The 7,372-nt window shown below is 39.0% G+C and overlaps 1 pseudogene; it reads left to right on the top strand.

Moving 5' to 3' along the window:
- The first annotated feature begins 5,646 nt into the window (after positions 1–5,646).
- Positions 5,647–6,414, top strand: LOC118004734 (annotated as a pseudogene).
- The last annotated feature ends 958 nt before the right edge of the window (positions 6,415–7,372 follow it).

Below are 7,372 nucleotides of genomic sequence, written 5' to 3' on the forward strand. Positions count from 1 at the left end.
TTATAATCTACCCGAGCATTTTCTTCACATTCTTAATATCCCCAGTGTCAGAGAGAATTACAGCTGGAAAGCTGACTGCAGGCCTTCATGTAACGAGAAGAAAGAAGAATGTTGTTTTCACAGGCAGATTTTCTGTTGCATGGTGGGGTTTCATGATTTTCCTAGAGCAGTTAGACTTTTTTATGCATTTACAATTATTTTTGCCAAAAAAGACACTCGATGATTAAGTTTTTCTTTGCTTTCTTCAATAGGAATGAGAAGATAAAAATGTTTCAGTAGATTAGTTTAAAGGAGAGAAACTTTACAAAGATATTTACAAAGATATCCAGTAGATGGTGATTCCTGGGCAGTTTAGATCTGTAATATGGCACATTCTCTACATTTGACTCTAACTTTCTCTGGCTCCTGGGTTCTTTCCTCTCTCTCTCTCTCAGCCTCATTTTCTTTCCACACTTCTTTCTTAGTCTCTACACACACACATACACACACTACATCAAGGTGAACTCTTTGAAGAGAAATAAAGCCCATATCTTTCCTTCAAAATTCAGCAATCAGCTTCATCTCTGTTCTGGGAACTCTATTTATTTTTTATTTTTTTATTTTATTTTTTTTGCCAAAGACAAGATTTAGGAACTTACCAGGAGTTAAGATAGAGCTAGACAGAAAAGAGAAATAGAAAAAAAAATTATTTTGGCAATAGGTTGGTGAATAGGAAAGGAAGTGAGAAGAGCACAGAAGATGAAGACAAGGTAGAGAGAAAAATTAGTCCCTCCTGGGCAAGCAACATGCCATCTGGTGACCTAGACATGAGAGAATCCCAATGGAATTTAATATCAAGAACTTGGGTCCTTTGTCAGGCCCACAACACACGCGCGCGCACACACACACACACACTCTCTCTCTCTCTCTCTCTTTCTTTCTGGCCTACCAGCCCCAGAGCCTTTGTCTCTGCCCGTCCCATCTTGTTTATTGCAAGCATGCACATATCCTCTTGCATAACTTCTTAACTCAGGAGTAGACAACCACCTCTCTAGCTACCTGCCCTCCTCCTGTCCCCTTGCCCTACTCTTCCTGAAAAAAGCATACAGGTACTTACATTTGGAGAATTTCTGTGCTAACCAGGATAGGAAAATAGATAATAACAATAATAAACTAGAAGTAGTTACAAACATTTTCAGATTTTATATATGATCAAACTCTTTAATGTGTATTTTATAAAATCCTCTATAATTTGTCCACCCATTCAACGAAATGATACCCTTCCATACCATTTCTATAAAATATGTCATGGTCCCAGTGGAATAATTTTGATTTTGTCATAAATATTTTCTTAACATTGAGCTCCATAGTTCAACTAATGCATCAGCCCATTATTTAGAATCTTGTTTTGTTTTGTTTACTTGTCTTTTTTAAATTATAAGTAGGCACAATACATTTGTCCATATGAAATAGACTGAGTAGTATAAAATTAACTACTGATTTCATGAAACATACCTTCCTTGGACTGTAGGCAAAGACAAATTCAGCGATATCACCAGTGCTCAATGGTAACCAACTAAGAGATGGTCTCTTAATTTCCTAGGGTTGCCATGACAAAACACCATGAACTGGATGGCTTAATTAAAACAAGAGAAATTTATTCTCTCACGTTTCTGGAGGCTAGACATTTGAAATCAAGGTGTCAGCATGGTTTGTTTCTTCTTGGAGGTGAAATGGAGAATATTTTCCATGCCTGCTCCCAGCTTCTTGGGGTTGCTGTCAATCCTCAGCACTCTTTGGTTTATAGATGCATCACTCCAATCTCTGCCAACTCTTGTCTTCACCTGCTGTTTTCACCATGTGTCTGTGCCAAGTTTGCACAAGTGTTGCGCTAGTACACGTTAGAACATTGTGTTTCCTGTATGCATGTTTGTCACATAGGTAAGAACACTAGTCATACTGGATTTAGGACCCACTTTAATCTTAACAGTATGACCTCGCTTTAATTAATTACATCTGCAAAGATCCTATTTCCAAATAAGGTCACATTCTGGGGTTTCAGACAGACATGAATTTTCTGGTACACTATTAAACCCACAACAGATGGTAAACAAGGGTCCTTCTTCTTACCTGAAAGGCAAACTAAAACAAGATGGTGTCCTTCTGCAGAATAGTGAGGTTTATATGTACTTTTAGGGTGAAGCAAGTCACATTGACAGCTACTTTACCATATCTAGATCTTTCCTTAAAAATCAGCACAAGAAGTCAGAGTCACATGCCCAGTATCTGGGGTTCTGATAATAAAATGTACTCTTTGTTTTGATTTAAAGCGATGTATTTGTAATTCACGTGACTAGAGAGAAGAACTTCATTTTTAAAATTTTTTTCTTGGGCACCTGGGTGGCTCAGATGGTTAAGCATCTGCCTTCGGCTCAGGTCACGATCCCAGGGTCCTGGGATCAAGTCCCACATCGGGCTCCCCGCTCCTTGGGAGCCTGCTTCTCCCTCTGCCTCTCTCTCTCTCTCTCTCTGTGTCTCTCATGAATAAATAAAAATTTTAAAAAAATAATAATATATTTTTTTCTTTTTTTAAAATTTAAATTCAGTTAATTAACATATAGTGTATTATTAGTTTCAGAGGTAGAATTCAGTGATTCATCAGTTGCATATAACACCCAGTGCTGATTCCATCACGTGCCTTCCTTAATGCCCATCACCCAGTTACCCCATCACCCTACCCTGTCCCTCCAGCCACCCTCAGTTTGTTTCCTATGATTAAGAGTCTCTTAAGGTTTGTCTCCCTGTCTGATTTTGTCTTATTTTTCCCTCACTTCCCCTATGATCCTGTTTTGTTTCTTAAATTCCGCATATGAGTGAGATCATATGATAATTGTCTTTCTCTGATTGACTTATTTCACTTAGCATAATATCCTCTAGTTCCATCCACGTGGTTGCAAATGGCAAGATTTCATTCTTTTTGATGGCTGAGTAATATTCCATTACACACACACACACATACATATAAGATGCAATATATATATATTGCATCTTCTTTATCCATTCATCTGTTGATGGATATCTCAGCTCTTTCAACAGTTTGCCTACTGTGGACATTGCTGCTGTAAACATTGCGGTGCATGTGCCCCTTCGAATCACTATATTTGTATCCTTTGGACAAATACCTAGTAGTGTAATTGCTGGGTCGTAAGATAGCTCTATTTTCAACTTTTTGAGGAACCTCCATACTGTTTTCCAGAGTGGCTGCACCGGCTTGCATTCCCACCAACTATGTAAGAGGGTTCCCTTTTCTACGCATCCTTGCCAACATCTGTCTTTTCCTGACTTGTTAATTTTAGCCATTCTAGACAGAACTTCTAAAATGACTTTTAGAGAACTAAATATCTCTTAACTTGATCTACTTAGTAGAGCTTCTTGTAAAGAACCAGGAGTTAAAAATAAGGCATATCAATTGAAATTGGTGAAAAAAAATCATTCTACATGGTGGTAGACTATAAAAACATAAATATTAACCGCCCCCCCCCCCAGGAAAATAGGTTCATCTCCACAGTTGGTATTATTTTTTTCCAAGAGAAAATGTTTTATTTTCAAATTACAGTTTTATACCTGTTTAAAAAACAAACATGTTCTCTCTTTAGTCCCTTGCATCCCAGATTCTTGTCAGAGCAGATATTCTGTCAATCTAGTTAAAATTTTATATCAAACTTGTCCTTCTTCCCACCTCACCATGCTCTTGTAGTTTTATTTTGTCCCATAATAAAATAATTGGTGAATATGGCTTAGAAGCAGACTAGGGTAACAGTTAAGAACATTGATTCTAGAACCAGATGGATTGCACTCAAATCCAGTCCCCACACACCAGAGTATGAATTTGGGTCAGGTACTTGGCCTCTTTGTGCCTTAGTTTCCTCATTTACAAGATGTGGATGGTGAAAAGAGTACATTCTTTATAAGAATATTATGAGGATTAAATGAGTTAATATCTCTAAAGCTCTTATGTATTATAGAGTATTTGTTAAATAACTAAACGTCTGCTAGAGCAGAGGCTCGCTGATGATGGTTCTGTGTCTTGCATCTCTATTATTCTCTATGGCACCAAACAGTGTTCTGCACTTAATATATATGCAACCCAATATCTGTTTGCATAATATATAATTGAATTGAGGTAAATTAACTTCCCCTAGCAAAATTTTTGTCTCTACATACGGATTGATTTTATTTAGGGGGAAGAGGGATGTCTGTCCCTCTTGGAGGTTTACGGAGCTCTATGGAGTTATTAACTATGATCAGTGCTCATCGAGCATAGCACTGAATATTTTGAAAAGGTCTTTTGCAAGTATCTTTTCCAACTTTTCTTGTCCAAGCTAAATAACCCAGCTCAAAACTTATCTTCTCTTAGAGTCTTTTACATTAACATCAGAAATATATCTCTTCCTCTGTATTCCTTGACATTATTTTTGTGTTCCATAAGAATATGATTTATGAAGTTACCATAGTTTGTAAAACTGGAAGGCATGGTAGAAGTTTCCAGGCCAGTGGTTATTGCCAGTGGTGCAGATCACAGTCCACATGGCATTTAGATTTGTCTTTTTATACACATGACTGGGGCCCATCATCAGAAATTTGGATTATATAAGACAGTAGGGTATCGGTTTCATGTTTAAGGTCTGAAGTCAGATAGGACTTGATACATAGTATGGCCCCTTTTGCTTGTCATCAAGTGACTCAGACAGTGCTTGTCAAACTTTAATGTACACACAAATCACTGGGGGCACTCTTGAAAGTGCAGATTCTGATCCAGCAGGTCTGCAAGAGGACCCAGGCTTTTGCATTCCCAACAGACTTCAGCTGATGATGGTCCAGAGAACCTAGAAGCTCATTGCTTAATATATTAAAATCTCAATTTCCTCATATGTCACATAGAGCTGTTGTAAAAATTAAAGGTACAATGTATATGAGGTAGCTTTACCACATAGCATGCACAATAAATGTTAGACATTTTATTAGTATCATTATTAAGGCCAGCTTCATGGGCTTGGGCCAGTATAGTTGCACAGAGCTCTGTCTTAAAGGGCTCTGTATTTGGTTTAATGCTCTTGTCACCATCTTGAATTCTTTATAATTTTATCTTTGAACTTGTATTTTATAAGTGAAGTTCAGTGGAGCAATGGGGGCATGCATGTGAGCAGAGTAGATACTTGAAATGAACATTATTACCAACATTACTTGCCAACCATTTGCATTTAAAACTTAAAAGTTACCAACAGCACAGAATTCTGATGGATCCAAAGTGAATTTGAGTTCAGTAAGACTCAAAAGTACAAGGTAAATATGTTACATCTATGACTAAGTAAGACCACACTTTCCCCAAGAGACCATGCTTTCCATTTGAACCAGAACTTGCTTTGAATGAGGAATGAAGACAATTGCAGTCTAAGAATCACAAACATTCCAGGATCTCTATTATATCCTCTCCTACTCAGGTTACTTCCCTGTAGATTAGCTAACCACTTACACTGAAAATATGCCTTAGAAGGAAAGACAAAGATAGGGCAACCCATAGTTCTTTCCTTTTCAATTATTTCTTATTTATCATTAAGCTGAAGGTAGAGATTATTGGTATAGGACGTATGTGTATCAAAAAGTGAAATGCTTCACCATCATGATGTGGACTCTCTGCTCAAGTATGACACACCCGGTGTTGGTGAGCAGAACACGGAGACATGGAGCCCCAAAGCTGGGCCACTGAAAGTCAGCCCCCAGCAGGTTGGACCACTGGGCCCAGTCCCACGACCACCAAAGACCAAGCTCCCTTCAACTTCCTGTGTCCCAGATCCTACAAAGAAGGCAGAAGAAATCTTGAATGCCATCCTGGCCCTGAGGGAGTGGGTGAAAGACACCTGCAGTTGTCCAGCACCACCAGCATGGGGATGGATGTGGTGCATTTCCCGGCAGCTGGATCTGAAGCTGCAGTAGCAGCAGGCCAGGGAGACTGGTATCTGCCCTGTGCACAGAGAGGTCTACTCGCAGTGTTTTGATGAGCTGATCCAGGAGGCCACCATCAACTATGCGGAGAGGGGACTGCTTTTGCTGCAAGTCCAGGACAAGATCCTTATGGACCATCTCCGCCTACCAGACCTTACATGGGAGCAGTGTGGTCTTTGGCTCAAGGAAGGTGCTGCAACCTGAACAGGGAAGTTAGGCATGGGGAGGAAAATTGCAGAATTAGAAACAGAAAAGAGAGGTTTGGAGAGGCACATGAAGGAGCAGAATGCCACATGTGAGGCCACCAAGAAGCGGAAGAGCGAGAGGAGACAGGTGGAGAAGAAGCAGTACAATGAGGAGACTCAGTTCCTCAAGCGGACAAATCAGCAGCTGAATGTCCAACTGGAAGGTATTATTGCACCAAAGAGGTGATATTTTCCATATGGGTCTGCAAGCACTGCAAGCATTGTTACCCCATCATAAGCCCCTTCTAATAAAAAGTTAGTTTCCTGAAGAAAACAAAAGTGAAATGCATATAGTTAAGTTAGTTTTGTGTAGGGTCCACTGTTCTGGTAAAAGCAAAATATATATGGATATATGAGCTCAGATTGTGAATTGTGCAATTTTGGTGATTCCGCATGTAAGTGCCTTTATATGTGCATTTAAGACTGGCATTGTGCAATATAAAAATGAACAGTAAAAGTCATGCAAATAATTTAAATTTGATTTTTCACTAATTACAATGCCATTAAATGCAAATAAAACACACCATGACAGGTTGAACAAGAGACCATGGAGTAAAGGGGAAAGCTTTATATTTTAATACATTTAATGGGTGCTTTTTCCTCTGCTTTTTGAACGGGGGTCCCTCTAGTTTGATTTTATACTGAGCTCCAGAGTGTATATAGCTGGCTCTGCCATCATTATTATAATCACTATCAACAGGTCTGGGTGGGGCTTCAAGTTGAAAATCCCTGATAAAACTAGAAGTAATTTTGCGAAATTACACAGATCAGGAAACTTATCTACAGTTGAGCACAGTTCTCACCCTATAATTTATTGGTAAAACTAACAATATTTTTTACTTGGCACAAATATTGTATTCTGAGGAATGTCTGAGTATTTTGTGTTGTCTTCAAATTCTCCTTTGGGAAGAAAATGTCAGCACAGTGCTTGTTCCACCTCGTGCCATCTAGAATTGGTCCCTGTCTTTTCTGGATGCATGTATTGTTTCAGTTGGCCACACCTGTTACACAGACCATGCTCTCACTTGAGTTGGGATTACACAACATACCTCAACTTCCCAACTATACTGAGACTTGGAGGCCTTCCTCGTAGCACTCTTCACATTGGATAGATTTCCGCACAATATAGTCTTTTCCTGATGAGT

This window comes from Mirounga leonina, unplaced genomic scaffold (assembly GCF_011800145.1).
Source record: "Mirounga leonina isolate KUSES-001 unplaced genomic scaffold, KU_Mleo_1.0 Mir_93, whole genome shotgun sequence".
In the NCBI taxonomy this organism is placed as follows: domain Eukaryota; kingdom Metazoa; phylum Chordata; class Mammalia; order Carnivora; family Phocidae; genus Mirounga; species Mirounga leonina.